General features: G+C 48.3%; 1 protein-coding gene across 1 annotated transcript in view; it reads right to left on the bottom strand.

Annotated features, from left to right (window-relative positions):
• LOC309562618 (uncharacterized protein) overlaps positions 1 to 16,163 on the bottom strand; it is a 69,776-nt gene extending 53,613 nt beyond the window's left edge. Inside the window, exon 1 of the mRNA XM_082266871.1 lies at positions 16,050 to 16,163. The gene's annotated coding sequence lies outside the window, so the exon portion shown is untranslated. The remainder of the gene's footprint in view (positions 1 to 16,049) is intronic.
• Positions 16,164 to 16,725: the final 562 nt, after the last annotated feature.

Raw genomic sequence — 16,725 nt, forward strand, 5'->3', positions numbered from 1 at the left:
CAGCATTCACTTTTTCAGCAATCTGAGTAACGGTAGCACTTCTACTGGATTGGACTACATGGGCCACCCATGACCCTGTCACCAGTAGGCCAGTTCTCCTTCCTTAGACCACTTCCGGTCAGTCCTGACCACTACAAACTGGGAACATCCCACAAGAGCTGCAGATTTTGGAGTTGCTCTCATCTAGTTGTCTAGCCATTACAATTTGGCCCTTGTCATAGTCGTTCAAATCTTGCCCATATTTTCTGCTTTTATCAACTTCGGGGATAATATATGCCACCCACTTTCAGATATCATTGTAACAAGATAGTCAATGTCTTTACCTGTCAGTGGTCATAATGTTATGGCTAATCGGTGTATACAGTGGGTACGGAAAGTATTCAGACCCCCTTAAATTTTTCACACTTTGTTATATTGCAGCCATTTGCTAAAATCATTTAAGTTCATTCTTCTTCCTCATGAATGTACACATAGCACCCCATACTGACAGAAAAACACAGAATTGTTGACATTGTTGCAGATTTATTAAAAAAGAAAAACTGAAATATCACATGGTCCTAAGTATTCAGACCCTTTGCTCAGTATTTAGTAGAAGCCCCCTTTTGATCTAATACAGCCAGGAGTCTTTTTGGGAAAGATGCAACAAGTCTTTCACACCTGGATTTGGGGATCCTCTGCCATTCCTCCTTGCAGATCCTCTCCAGTTCTGTCAGGTTGGATGGTAAACGTTGGTGGACAGCCATTTTTAGGTCTCTCCAGAGATGCTCAATTGGGTTTAAGTCAGGGCTCTGGCTGGGCCATTCAAGAACAGTCACGGAGTTGTTGTGAAGCCACTCCTTCGTTATTTTAGCTGTGTGCTTAGGGTCATTGTCTTGTTGGAAGGTAAACCTTTGGCCCAGTCTGAGGTCCAGAGCACTCTGGAGAAGGTTTTTGTCCAGGATATCCCTGTACTTGGCCGCATTCATCTTTCCCTCGATTGCAACCAGTCGTCCTGTCCCTGCAGCTGAAAAACACCCCCACAGCATGATGCTGCCACCACCATGCTTCACTGTTGGGACTGTATTGGACAGGTGATGAGCAGTGCCTGGTTTTCTCCACACATACCACTTAGAATTAAGGCCAAAAAGTTCTATTTTGGTCTCATCAGACCAGAGAATCTTATTTCTCACCATCTTGGAGTCCTTCAGGTGTTTTTTAGCAAACTCCATGCGGGCTTTCATGTGTCTTACACTGAGGAGAGGCTTCCGTCGGGCCACTCTGCCATAAAGCCCCGACTGGTGGAGGGCTGCAGTGATGGTTGACTTTCTACAACTTTCTCCCATCTCCTGACTGCATCTCTGGAGCTCAGCCACAGTGATCTTTGGGTTCTTCTTTACCTCTCTCACCAAGGCTCTTCTCCCCCGATAGCTCAGTTTGGCCGGACGGCCAGCTCTAGGAAGGGTTCTGGTCGTCCCAAACGTCTTCCATTTGAGGATTATGGAGGCCACTGTGCTCTTAGGAACCTTAAGTGCAGCAGAAATCTTTTTGTAACCTTGGCCAGATCTGTGCCTTGTCACAATTCTGTCTCTGAGCTCTTCAGGCAGTTCCTTTGACCTCATGATTCTCATTTGCTCTGACATGCATTGTGATCTGGAAGGTCTTATATAGACAGGTGTGTGGCTTTCCTAATCAAGTCCAATCAGTATAATCAAACACAGCTGGACTCAAATGAAGGTGTAGAACCATCTCAAGGATGATCAGAAGAAATGGAAAGCACCTGAGTTAAATATATGAGTGTCACAGCAAAGGGTCTGAATACTTAGGACCATGTGATATTTCAGTTTTTATTTTTTAATAAATCTGCAACAATGTCAACAATTCTGTGTTTTTCTGTCAGTATGGGGTGCTATGTGTACATTCATGAGGAAGAAGAATGAACTTAAATCAGTTTAGCAAATGGCTGCAATATAACAAAGAGTGAAAAATTTAAGGGGGTCTGAATACTTTCCGTACCCACTGTATGTGTGTTATAAATAACAAAATGGCAGCTGATCGAATAAAATGCCTCGATGCTTCAAACAAATCTGGTGATATAACACAAGATATAGTAAGCGCTCAGATCTTCTCAAAATGCTTAACCACTTGCCGACTGCCTAACGCCGATCTACGTCGGCAGTCAGCCCCTCACAGGCAAAGTGACGTAGGGCTACGTCACTAGCTTGTGAGGGTCTAGGGAGCGAGCGCGCGCCCCCGGAGGCGCGCTCCCGCGTGGTCACGGACCCCTCCGCGCGTGTGACCAGCGGACCCGATGTCCGCCGGTCACTCGCCGATCGGCGGGGGAGAGGGAGAATGTCAGGCAGCTTGTGTAAACAAGCTGCCTGTCATTCTCCTCGCTGTAAAGACACTGATCACTCGGATCTAGTATGTAGATCCGTTGATCAGTGTCCTTACAGCTCAAGCCACAGCCAATCACAGTAGAAAGCACGCCCCTAGGGATACACACAGCCCCTCCCTCCCAAATAAAGTTAACCCCTTCACAACCAGTGTATTTTTACAGTAACAGTGCATATGTATAGCACTGATTACTGTAGAAATGTCACTGGTAACCCCAAAAGTGTCAAAAATGTCAGTCAAGGGTCCGATCTGTCCACCCCAATGTCGCAGTACCGCAAAAAAAATCGCAGATCGCCGCCATTACGCGTTAAAAAAAAAAAAACAACAAAAATGACAAAAATCCTTCCCTTTGTTAGTAAACGCGATAACTTTTGCGCAAACCAATCAAAATACGCTTTTTGCAATTTTTTTTACCAAACATAGGTAGCATAAAACAAATTGGCTGAAAATTTTAAAAAATTTTGATTTTTACTTTTTTTTTGGGGGAATTTCATATAAAAAAATGTGAAAAATATTGTTATTTTTGCAAAATTTACGCTCTTTTTTTGTTTATAGCGCGTGATCAAAAAATCGCACAGGTGATCAAATACCACCAAAAGAAAGCTCTGTTTGTGGGAAAAAAAGGACGCCAAATTTGTTTAGGTACAGCGTCGCACGACCGCGCAATTGTCCGTTAAAGTCACGCAGTGCCAAATCGCAAAATACCCCCTGGTCAGGAAGGGGGTAAAATCTTCCGGGGCTTAAGTGGTTAAAAGAATCCAAAAACTGCTTTATTACAATGTTGCTTTTGTGGGTCAGAGAGGCTGTGATCCATTTCCATTGAAACAGTGTAATAAAGCAGATTTTGGATTCCTTTTTGCACTCTGAGAAGATCTGAGTGCTTACTATATCTTGCATTATATCACCAGACTTAAGCCCCGTACACACGATCAGATTATCGAACGATCTGTCGTCCGTTTTTTGTGGCATGCTAGTCTGATGTGGAAAGTGAAGAGGTTATTTTCATACGAATTTCCCCGTACGACAGAATTCTACTTCAGAAGTGATGTCATGTGTTGGATTGCTTTCTATGTGTTCTTTTGTTTCTGAGCATGCCTAGTCTTGCTCTTAAGATTTTTTTCAGACGAAAACTGTACTAATGAGACGAAAATCGGACGTTGTGTTGACGTACGATAAAAATTTTATAGCCTGCACATTCAGTTTTTGTCATCCAAAAATCGGTAATCAGCTGTCGAAAGCACTATACTAACAATCCGAAAATTGGCAGATCGTTCGTCGGACAAAATTTCCCTTCCGATTTTCGTATCGTGTGTACGGGCCTTTACAATATGTGGAGCACCGCGACATTGTATTCGATCGGGTGCTGGTACCGCCATATTATTAAAGCGGAACTAAACCCATCCATTTATTGGTTTCCTAAAACAGATACATTAACCATTAACCAGCCCTGTTTCAGACACTTTTTGTTTACAAGATAAAACCAGTATTTTTTCCTAGAAAACTACTTAGAACCCCCAAACATTATATATATTTTTTAGCAAAGACTCTGGAGAATAAAATTTCGGTCATTGCAAAATTTTTTGTCACGCGGTATTTGCGCAGCGGTGTTTAAAACGCCATTTTTTTGGAAAAAATTTGAAAAATCACATTTCACTGCATTTAAAAAATACTAAACAGTAAAGTTAGCCCATTTTTTTTGTATATTGTGAAAGATGATGTCACGCCGAGTAAATAGATACCCAACATGTTATGGTTTAAAATTGCGCCCCCCCCCCGTGGGATGGCGACAAACTACGGTCAATAGAGATCTCAATCGGCGATGCTTTAAATTTATTTAACGGTTACCAGTTTAGAGGTAGAGTGTAGCTCTTTTCTTATAATTATTGCCCACGCTCTGGCGATCGCGGCGATACCTCACATGTGTGGTTTGAACAGCGATTTCATTCGCGGCTCGACTTGCGTATACGTTTTTTTTTGTGCGCGAGCTAACGGTGACGGGGGCGGCTAAATTTTTTTTTTTTTTTTTCCTATTTCTTTTTTCTTTTTTTTTTACTTTATTACAGTTTTTTTTAAAAAAAAAAAAATCTGATCACTTTTATTGCTGTCACAAGCAATGTAAACATCCCTTGTGACAGCAATATGCAGTGACAGGTACTCTTTATGGAGGGATCGAGGGTCTAAAAGACCCCAAACCCCTCCACTACACTTCCCTGTATGCAAAACGCCGAAAACGGCGTTTTTGCATACAGCCGTTTTTTAAATTTGCCGCCTTTTGCAGCACAGTAACCCGGAAGTGACGTCATGGACGCCGCCTCCGGGTTACGTCATCGGAGACCCGATCGATGCCGTTTCCGGCATTCATCGGGACTCCATCCAGGCGGCGGACGTGCCGGCTGGGTGCTCGGGAGCCCCGAGCAAAGCCACGGAAGGCGGCGGGAGGGGATAGACGTCCCTTCCCGCTCACCCGGGTAACGATCGAGCGGCTCCCAAGCCGCATCGGTCGTTACCGACGGAAAGCTTGTCGGCTTCAAACCACGGTACTGGGATGGTGTCTCTAGCTAGAGGCATCATCCCGGTATAACCCCGCAAAGTCTGCCGATGTATGGGTACGTCAGTATGCGGTAAGTGGTTAAAGGCACGCCGGAACTGATACCTGTCACAAGTGCTTGTGTCCTCAACCAAATTGTCAAACCATCAAATGTCTGGAGTCATAACTGATCCATCTGTCCATCTGGCTCAACCAATAAAAAACAAAAAAAAACAGTAAATAAAACCCAACCATACAATCCCATATACACAATCCTATACCCGCAGTTAATCCAGAGGAAGGCGAAAAAACCCCAGCAAGGCATGATCCAATTTGCTACAGCAGGGGAAAAAAATTCCTTCCTGATCCCCCGAGAGGCAATTAAATATTCCCTGGATCAACTTTACCTATAAATATTAGTACCCAGTTATATTATGTACATTTAGGAAAGAATCCAGGCATTTTTTAAAGCAATCTACTGAGCTGGCCAGAACCACCTCTGGAGGGAGTCTATTCCACATTATCACAGCTCTTACGGTGAAGAAACCTTTCCGTATTTGGAGACGAAATCTGATTTCCTCTAGAAGTAAAGAGTGCCCCCTTCTCCTCTGTGATGACCTTAAAGTGAATAACTCAACACCAAGTTCACTATATGGACCCCTTATGTATGTATACATGTTGATAATATCCCCCCTTAATCTCCTCTTCTCAAGAGAGAATAAATTCAGTTCCTCTAATCTTTCCTCATAGCTGAGCTCCTCCATGCCTCTTATCAGTTTGGTTGCCCTTCTCTGCACTTTCTCCAGTTCCCTGATATCCTTTTCAAGAACTGGTGCCCAAAACTAAACTGCATATTCCAGATGAGTTCTTACTAATGATTTGTACAGGGGCAAAATTATATCTCTCTCTCTGGAGTCCATCCCTCTGTTAATACAAGAAAAGACTTTGCTTGATTTGGAAACCGCAGCTTGGCATTGCATGCTATTGTTAAGCTTATGATCTACCAGAACACCCAGATCCTTCTCCGCTATGGATTCCCCCAGTTCTACTCCACCTAGTATGTATGATGCATGGAAATTCTTAGCCCCCAAGTGTATAACTTTACATTTATCAACATTAAACCTAATCTGCCACATAGTTGCCCAATGAAACAGTGCATTGAGGTCGGCTTGTAAGTTGGAGACATCATGTAAGGAAGTTATTCCACTGCAAAGCTTGGTGTCATCTGCAAAGACTGAAATGGTACTTTTAATCCCAGACCCAATATCATTTATAAAGATATTAAAAAGTAAGAGTCCCAACACTGAACCTTGGGGTACACCACTGATAACCTTACACCATTCAGAGTAAGAATCATTAACCACTACTCTGAATTCTATCTTTGAAATCAAGTTGAAATTAGCTGTTTCTATTGGAGAAAAGAAAAAAGGAAGAAGAGCGGAGATGCCCGAAAAGGAACAATTATTAATATGATTATTATTAGTAGTCCTTGTTATTAATATTATTATTAGTATTATTGGTGGCACCCACCTCAGGACCCTCAAATGTTAGTGATGGAGTATTGGGTGTGGCATGACCCCGGGACCCTCATTAGTCAATGATGGAGTATTGAGCCCCGGGACCCTCATAGGTCAGTGATGGGTGATGGAGTATTGAGCCCGGGACCCTCATAGGGCAGTAATGGGAAATGGAGTATTGAGCCCCAGGACCCTCATAGGTCAGTGATGGGTGATGGACTATTGGGTACGTGATGTTCCCAGGACCCTCATAGGTCAGTGATGGGTGATGGACTATTGGGTACGTGATGTTCCCAGGACCCTCATAGGTCAGTGATGGGTGATGGACTATTGGGTACGTGATGTTCCCAGGACCCTCATAGGTCAGTGATGGGTGATGGACTATTGGGTACGTGATGTTCCCAGGACCCTCATAGGTCAGTGACAGGTGATGGACTATTGGGTACGTGATGTTCCCAGGACCCTCATATGTCAGTGATGGGTGATGAAGTATTAAGCCCTGGGACCCTCATAGGTCAGTAATGGGTGATGGAGTATTGAACCCCAGGACTCTCATAGGTCAGTGATGGGTGATGGGTACAGGATAATGCCAGGACCCTCATAGGTCAGTGATAGAGTATTGAGCCCTGGTAGCCTCATAGGTCAGTGATAGGTGATGGAGTATTGGGTTTGGGATGACCCCGGGACCCTCATAGGTCAGTGATGGGTGATGGAGTATTGGGTGTGGGATAACCCCCGGACGCCTACAGGTCAGTGATGGGTGATGGAGTATTGGGTGTGGGATAACCCCCGGACGCCTACAGGTCAGTGATGGGTGATGGAGTATTGGGTGTGGGATGATCCGGGGACCCTCATAGGTCAGTGATGGGTAACTAAGTATTGGGTTTGGGATGACCCCGGGACCCTCATAGGTCAGTGATGGGTGATGGAGTATTGGAAACCTTCATAGGTCAGTGATGGGTGATGGAGGATTGGGGACCGTCATAAGTCACTGATTGAGAATTGGTGACCCTCACAGGTCAGTGATGGGTGATGGAATATTAGGGACCCTCATAGGTCAGTGATAACGTATTGGGGACCCTCATGTATCAGTAATAGAGTATTGGGGACCCTCATGGGTCAGTGATGGACCCTCATGTATCAGGTGATAGAGTGTTGGGGACCCTCATAGGTCTGTGATGGAGTATTGGAGACCCAAATAGGTCAGTGATGGGTGATTGAGAATTGGGGACCCGCATAGGTCAGTAATGGAGTATTAGGGACCCTCATAGGTCAGTGATGGAGAATTGAGGACCCTCATAAGACAGTGATGGAGTATTGGGGACCCGCATAAGTCAGTAATGGAGCATTAGGGACCCTCATAGGTCAGTGATGGACCCTCATGTATCAGGTGATAGAGTATTGGGGACCCTCATAGGTCAGTGATGGGTGATGGAGTATTGGGGACCCACATAGGTCAGTAATGGAGTATTAGGGACCCTCATAGGTCAGTGATGGAGAATTGAGGACCCTCATAAGACAGTGATGGAGTATTGGGGACCCGCATAAGTCAGTAATGGAGCATTAGGGACCCTCATAGGTCAGTGATGGACCCTCATGTATCAGGTGATAGAGTATTGGGGACCCTCATAGGTCAGTGATGGGTGATGGAGTATTGGGGACCCACATAGGTCAGTAATGGAGTATTAGGGACCCTCATAGGTCATTGATGGAGAATTGGGGACCCTCATAAGACAGTGATGGGTGATAGAGTATTGGGCACTCTCACAGGTCGGTGATGGAGTATTGGGGACCCGCATAAGTCAGTAATAAAGTATTAGGGACCCTCATAGGTCAGTGATGAGTGAGAGACTATTGGGGACTCTCATAGGTCAGTGGTGGAGTATTGAGGACCCTCATAGGTCAGTGATGGAATATTGAGGACCCTCATAAGTCAGTGATGGAGTATTGGGGACCCTCCTAGGTCAGTGATGGGTGATCGAATATTGGGGATTCTTATGGGTCAGTGATGGAGCATTGGGGACCCTCATAGGACAGTGATGGAGTATTGGACACCATCATAGGACAGTGATGGAGTATTGGACACCATCATAGGTCAGTGATGGAGTATTAGGGACAGTCATAGGTCGCTGATGGAGAATTGGGGACCCTTTTAACTCAGAGATGGGTGATGGAGTATTGGGTACAGAATGATCCCAGGACCCTCATAGGTAAGTGATAGAGTATTGAGCCCCTGTACATTCATAGCTCAGTGATAGGTGCTGAATTATTGGGTGTGGGGTGACCCCAGACCCTAATAGGTCAGTGATGGGTGATGGAGTATTGGGTGTGTGATGATCCCGGGACCCTAATAGGTCAGTGATGGGTGGGGGATGATCCCGGGACCCTCATAGGTCAGTAATGCGTAACTGAGTACTGGGTTTGGGATGGCCATGGGACCATCATAGGTCAGTGATGGGTAATGGAGTACTGTGTGGGGGATGATCACGAGACCCTCAAAGGTCAGTGATGGGTGATGGAGTATTGGGTGGGGGATGATCCTGGGACCCTCATAGTTTAGTGATGGAATATTGGGTAGGGGATGATCCCGGCCCCCTTTTAGGTCAGAGATGGGTGATGGAGTATTGGGTGTGGGATAACCCCGGCACCCTCATAGGTCCGTGATGGGTGATGGAGTACTGGGGACCCTCATAGGTCTGTGATGGAGTCTTGGGGTCCCTCATAGGTCTGTGATGGAGTCTTGGGGATCCTCATAGGTTAGTGATGGGTAATGGAGTATTGGGGACCCACATAGGTCAGTGATGGGTGATGGAGTATTGAGGACCCTAATAGATCAGTGATGGGTGATGGAGTATTGGGTAGGGAATGATTCCAGGAGCCTCATAGGTAAGTGATGGGTGAGGGAGTACTGTGTGGGGGATGATCACGGGACCCTCAAACGTCAGTAATGGGTGATGGAGAATTGGATAGGGGATGATCCCGGGATCTTGAGAGGTCAGTGATGGTAGATGGAGAATTGGGTGGGGGATTATCCCGGGAACCTCATAGGTCAGTGATGGCTGATGGAGTATTGGGTGGGGGATGATCATGGGACCCTCATAGGACAGTGAAGGGTGATGGAATATTGGATGGGGGATGATCCCGGGCTCCCCTATTAGGGACCCTCATAGGTCAGTCATAGAGTATTGGGGACCCTCATAGGTTAGTGATGGTATATTGGGGACCCTCATAGGTCTGTCATGGAGTCTTGGGGACCCTCATAGGTAAAAGATGGGTAATGGAGTATTGGGGACCCGCATAGGTCAGTGATGGGTGATGGAGTATTGGGGACACACATAGGTTAGGGATGGGGTAATAGGGACCCTAATAGCTCAGTGATGGGTGATGGAGTATTAGGTGGGGAATGATCCCAGGAACCTCATAGGCAAGTGATGGGTGATGGAGTACTGTGTGGGAGATGATCACAGGACCCTCAAAGGTCAGTGATGAGTGATGGAGTATTGGGTGGGGGATGATCCAGGGACCCTCATAGGTCAGTGATGGGTGATGGAGTATTGGGTGGGGGATGATCCCGGGCCCCTCATAGGTCAGTGATGGGTGATGGAGTATTGGGGACCCTCATAGGTCAGTTATGGAGTATTGGGGACCCTCATAGGTCTGTGATGGAGTCTTGGGGACCCTCATAGGTCAGTGATGGGTGATGGAGTATTGGGGACCCACTTAGGTCAGTGATGGGTAATGGAGTATTGGGGACCCACATAGGTAAGTGAGGGGTAATGGATTATTGGGGACCCACATAGGTCAGTGAGGGGTAATGGAGTATTGGGGACCCACATAGGTCAGTGATGGGTGATGGAGTATTGGGGACCCACATAGGTTAGTGATGAGTTATGGAGTATGGGGGACCCTAATAGGTCAGTGATGGGTGATGGAGTATTGGGTGGGGGGTGATCCCAGGAACCTCAAAGGTAAGTGATGGGTGATGGAGTATTGTGTGGGGGATGATCACGGGACCCTCAAAGGTCAGTAATGGGTAATGGAGTAGTGAGTGGGGGATTATCCAGGGACCCTCAAAGGTCAGTAATGGGTGATGGAAGTATTGGGTGCGGGATGATCCCAGGCCCCTTATAGGTCAGTGGTGGGTGATGGAGCATTGGGGACCCTCATAGGTCAGTGATGGAGTATTGGGGACCCACAGAGGTCATTGATGGGTGATGGAGTATTGGGGACCCTCAAAGGTCAGTGATGAGTGATAGATTATTGGGTGGGGGATGATCCCGGGCCCCTTATAGGTCAGTGATGGGTGATGGGAGTATTGGGTGTGGGATGACCCGGGGGAACCCTCATAAGTCAGTCATGGGTGATGGAGCATTGAGGACCCCAATAGGTTGTGATGGGTAATGGAGTATTGGGTGGGGGATGATCCCGGGACCCTCATAGGACAGTGAAGAGTAATAGAACATTGGGTGGGGGATGATCCCGGGCCCCTTATATGTCAGTGATGGGTAATATAGTATTGGTAGTGGAATGACCCCGACACCCTCATAGGTCAGTGATGAGTGATGGAGTATTGGGGACCCTCATAGGTCAGTGATGGAGTATTGGGGACCCTAATAGGTCTGTGATGGAGTCTTGGGGACCCTCATAGGTAAGTGATGGGTAATAGAGTATTTGGGACCCTCACAGATCAATGATGGGTGATGGAGTATTTGGGACCCTCATAGGTCAGTGATGGAGTATTGGGGACCCTAATAGGTCTGTGATGGAGTCTTGGGGACCCTCATAGGTAAGTGATGGTTAATGGAGTATTTGGGACCCTCACAGGTCAATGATGGGTGATGGAGTATTAGGGACCCTCATAGATCAGTGATGGAGTATTGGGACCCTCATAGGTCAGTGATGGAGTATTAGGGACCCTAATAGGTCTGTGATGGGTAATGGAGTATCAGGGACCCTCACAGGTGATGGGTGATGGACTATTGGGTATGTGATGTTCCCAGGACCCTCATAGGTCAGTGATGGCTGATGGAGTATTGGGTGGGGGATGATTACGCGACCCTCATAAGTCAGTGATAGGTGATGGAGTATTGGATGGTGGATGATCCCGGCCACCTCATAGGTCAGTGATGGCTGATGGAGTATTGGGTGGGGGATGATCCCGGGCCCCTTATAGGTCAGTGATGTGTGATGGAGTATTGGGTGTGGGATGACCCCGGCACCCTCATAGGTCAGTGATGGAGTACTGGGGATCCTAATAGGTCTGTGATGGAGTCTTGGGGACCCTCATAGGTCAGTGATGGGTAATAGAGTATTGGGGACCCTCACAGGTCAGTGATGGGTGATGGAGTATTGGGGACCCACAGAGGTCAGTGACTGGTGATAGAGTATTTGGTGGGGGATGATCCAAGGAAACTCATAGGTAAGTGATGGGTGATGGAGTATTGGGTAGGGGATGACCCCAGACCCTCAAAGGTCAGTGATGGGTGATGGAGAATTGGATAGGGGATGATCCTGGGTCCGTGATAGGTCAGGGATGGTAGATAGAGAATTGGGTGGGGGATTATTCCGGGAACCTTATAGGTCAGTAATGACTGATGGAGTATTGGGTTGGGGATGATCACGGGACCCTCATAAGTCAGTGATAGGTAATGGAGTATTGGGTGGGGGATGATCCCGGGAACCTCACAGGTCAGTGATGGGTGATGGAGAATTGGATAGGGGATGATCCTGGGTCCCTGATAGGTCAGTGATAGTAGATGGAGAATTGGGTGGGGGATTATCCCGGGAACCTCATAGGTCAGTGATGGCTGATGGAGTATTGGGTTGGGGATTATCAAGGGACCCTCATAAGTCAGTGATAGGTGATGGAGTATTGGGTGGGGGATGATCCCGGGAACCTCATAGGTCAGTGATGGGAGTATTGGGTATGAGATGTCCCAGAGACCCTCATAGGTCAATGATGGGTGATGGAGTATTGGGGACCCTCATAGGTCAGTGATAAAGTATTGGGGACCCTCATAGGTCAGGGGTGGCTGATTGAATATTGAGGACCCACATAGGTCAGTGATGGAGTATTGGAGACCCTAATAGGTCAGTGATGGGTGATGGAGTATTGGGGACCCGCATAGGTCAGTAATGGAGTATTAGGGACCCTCATAGTTCAGTGATGGAGTATTGGGGACCCTCATAAGTCAGCGATGGGTGACAGAATATTGGGGATCCTCATAGGTCAGCAATGGAATATTGGGGACCTTCGTAGGTCAGTGATGGAATATTGGGGACCCTCATAAGTCAGTGATGGAGTATTGGGGACCCTCATAGGTCAATGATGGGTGATGGAATAATGGGGACCCTTATAGGTCAGTGATGGAGTATTGGGGACCCTCATAGGTCAGTGATGGAGGTTTGGGGACCCTCATAGGTCAATGATGGGTGACAGAGTATTGGGGACACTCATAGGTCAGTGGTGGAGTATTGAGGACCCTGATAAGTAAGTGATGGGTGATGGAACAATGGGGATCCTCATGGGTCAGTGATGGAGTATTGGAGATCCTCATAGGTCAGTGATGGAGTATTAGTGACCCTCATACTTCAGTGATGGGTGATGGAGTTTTGAGGACCCTCGAAGGTCAGAGATGGAGTACTTAGGACCCTCATAGGTCAGTGATGGAGTATTGGTGCCCCTCATAGGTTAGTGATGGGGTATTGGGGACCTCATAGGTCAGTGATGGGGTGTTGGGGACCCTCATAGGTCAGTGATAGGGTATTGGGACCCTCATAGGTCAGTAATGGAGTATTGGAGACCCTAATAGGTCAGTGATGGGTGATGGAGTATTGGGGACCTGCATAGGTCAGTAATGGAGTATTAGGGACCCTCATAGTTCAGTGATGGAGTATTGGGGACCCTCATAAGTCAGCGATGGGTGATGGAATATTGGGGACCCTCGTAGGTCAGCGATGGAATATTGGGGACCCTCATAAGTCAGTGATGGAGTATTGGGTACACTCATAGGTCAATGATGGGTGATGGAATAATGGGGACCCTTATAGGTCAGTGATGGCGCATTGGGGACCCTCATAGGTCAGTGATGGAGGTTTGGGGACCGACCCTCATAGGTCAATGATGGGTGACAGAGTATTGGGGACACTCATAGGTCAGTGGTGGAGTATTGAGGACCCTCATAGGTAAGTGATGGAACATTGGGGATCCTTATAGGTCAGTGATGGAGTATTAGTGACCCTCATACGTCAGTGATGGGTGATGGAGTTTTGGGGACCCTCGAAGGTCAGAGATGGAGTACTTAGGACCCTCATAGGTCAGTGATGGGGTATTGGGACCCTCAAAGGTCAGTGATGGGGTATTGGGGACCCTCATAGGTCAGTGATAGGGTATTGGGACCCTCATAGGTCAGTGATGGGGTAATAGGGACCCTCATAGGTCAGTGATGGAGTATTGGGACCCTCATAGGTCAGTGATGAAGTATTGGGGACCCTCAAAGGTCAGTGATGGGGTACTAGGACCCTCATAGGTCAGTGATGGGGTATTGGGGACCCTCATAGGTCAGTGAAAGAGTATTGGGGACTCTCATAGGTCAGAGATGGGGTACTGGGACCCTCATAGGTCAGTGATGGACCATTGGGGCCCCTCATAGGTCAGTGATGGGGTATTGGGACCCTCATAGGTCAGTGATGGGATATTGGGACCCTCATAGGTCAGTGATGGGGTATTTGGGACCCTCAGAGGTGAGTGATGGGGTATTGGGACCCTCATAGGTCAGTGATGGGGTATTGGGGACCCTCGTAGGTCAGTGATGGAGTATTGGGGACCCTCAAAGGTCAGTGATGGGGTATTGGGACCCTCATAGGTCAGTGATGGGGTATTTGGGACCTCCATAGGTCAGTGATGGAGCATTGGGGCCCCTCATAGGTCAGTGATGGGATATTGGGACCCTCATAGGTCAGTGATGGAGTATTGGGGACCCTCATAGGTCAGTGATGGAGTATTGGGGACCCTCATAGGTCAATGATGGGGTATTTGGGACCCTCAGAGGTGAGTGATGGGGTATTGGGACCCTCATAGGTCAGTGATGGAGTACTGGGGACCCTCATAGGTCAGTGATGGAGTATTGGGGACCCTCATAGGTCAGTGATGGAGTATTGGGGACCCTCATAGGTCAATGATGGGGTATTTGGGACCCTCAGAGGTGAGTGATGGGGTATTGGGACCCTCATAGGTCAGTGATGGAGTACTGGGGACCCTCATAGGTCAGTGATGGAGTATTGGGGACCCTCATAGGTCAGTGATGGAGTATTGGGGACCCTCATAGGTCAGTGATGGAGCATTGGGGCCCCTCATATATCAGTGATGGGGTACTGGGACCCTCATAGGTCAGTGATGGGGTATTTGGGACCCTCATAGGTCAGTGATGGAGTACTGGGGACCCTCATAGGTCAGTGATGGAGTATTGGGGACCCTCATAGGTCAGTGATGGAGTATTGGGGACCATCATAGGTCAGTGATGGAGCATTGGGGCCCCTCATATATCAGTGATGGGGTACTGGGACCCTCATAGGTCAGTGATGGGGTATTTGGGACCCTCATAGGTCAGTGATGGGGTATTGGGGACCCTCATAGGTCAGTGATGGAGTATTGGGGACCCTCATAGGTCAGTGATGGGGTATTGGGGACCCCCATAGGTCAGTGATGGGGTATTGGGGACCCTCATAGGTGAGTGATGGGGTATTTGGGACCCTCATAGGTCAGTGATGGAGTATTGGGGACCCTCATAGGTCAGTGATGGGGTATTGGGGACCCCCATAGGTCAGTGATGGGGTATTGGGACCCCCATAGGTCAGTGATGGAATATTGGGGACCCTCATAAGTCAGTGATGGAGAATTGGGACCCTCATAGGTCAGTGATGGAGTATTGGGGCCCTCATAGGTCAGTGATGGGGTATTTGGGACCCTCATAGGTCAGTTATGGAGTATTGGGGACCCTCATAGGTCAGTGATGGGGTATTGGGGACCCCCATAGGTCAGTGATGGGGTATTGGGGACCCTCATAGGACTGTGATGGGGTACTGGGGACCCTCATAGGTCAGTGATGGGGTATTAGGACCCTCATAGGTCAGTGATGGAGTATTGGGAACCCCCATAGGTCAGTGATGGGGTATTGGGGACCCTCATAGGTCAGTGATGGAGTATTGGGACCCTCATAGGTCAGTGATGGGGTATTTGGGACCCCCATAGGTCAGTGATGGGGTATTTGGGACCCCCATAGGTCAGTGATGGGGTATTGGGACCCCCATAGGTCAGTGATGGGGTATTTGGGACCCCATAGGTGAGTGATGAGAAGTGAGATAAGTTTGTGGTCCCCCCTGAGGAGGGGGAGGAGTGTGGTCAGGCTGTGGATGAGGCCCTGTCATAGCTGTGGTTGGGTGGGGGGATGGGTGGGGGCTCCTCACACAGGGATGCTATGGGGATGAGGATGGGGCTGCAGGCCAGAGGCAGGCTACCTGCAGGCTGACTAATGGAGCACCTATGCAGGCCTCTGCCACCCCCCTCCTCCCAGCATCCCCCTCCCTGGACCCCTCAGCTATCACAATAGGCCTCCCCGCCCCCTCTCTCTTACCTGTCTATGTACAGCCCGCACCTTCACACCCCCTCCCCGCACTGTTCTTCTCTCTGTCCTGGTCCGGACAGGAGAACGGCTCCACTGCGCATGTGCTGGGGACCACACAGGCAGACCGGACCAGCAGCGAAGTGCGCAAGCGCAGGATCTCCGAGCAGGAGAGCGGTGGGTTACCGGGGCGACGGGGATGCTTGGCGTGACGTCACCATCGGAGATTCTTCTCGGCCTTGCTGGGAACGGGCCTAGTTAGGAAGGCGAGTGGCCTAGAGCCGGGCCGGGGTTCACTGTGTGTATATCCCGCTGTCTGTGCTGGGAGTGTGAGCTATAGAGCCATGGGAGCTGGAGGGAACAGAGAGCCACTATAGAGGAGTACAGGTGATCTGTATACAGAGGAGCACAGGTGATCTGTATACAGGGAGCACAGGTGATCTGTATAAAGGGAGCACAGGTGATCTGTATACAGGGAGTACAGGTGATCTGTATACAGGGGGTACAGGTGATCTGTATACAGGGGGTACAGGTGATCTGTATACAGGGAGTACAGGTGATCTGTATACAGGGAGTACAGGTGTTCTGTATACAGGGAGTACAGGTGATCTGTATACAGGGAGTACAGGTGATCTGTATACAGGGAGTACAGGTGATCTGTATACACGGAGTACAGGTGATCTGTATA

This window comes from Pelophylax lessonae (genome assembly GCF_965119305.1).
Source record: "Pelophylax lessonae genome assembly, chromosome: 9".
NCBI lineage: Eukaryota > Metazoa > Chordata > Amphibia > Anura > Ranidae > Pelophylax > Pelophylax lessonae.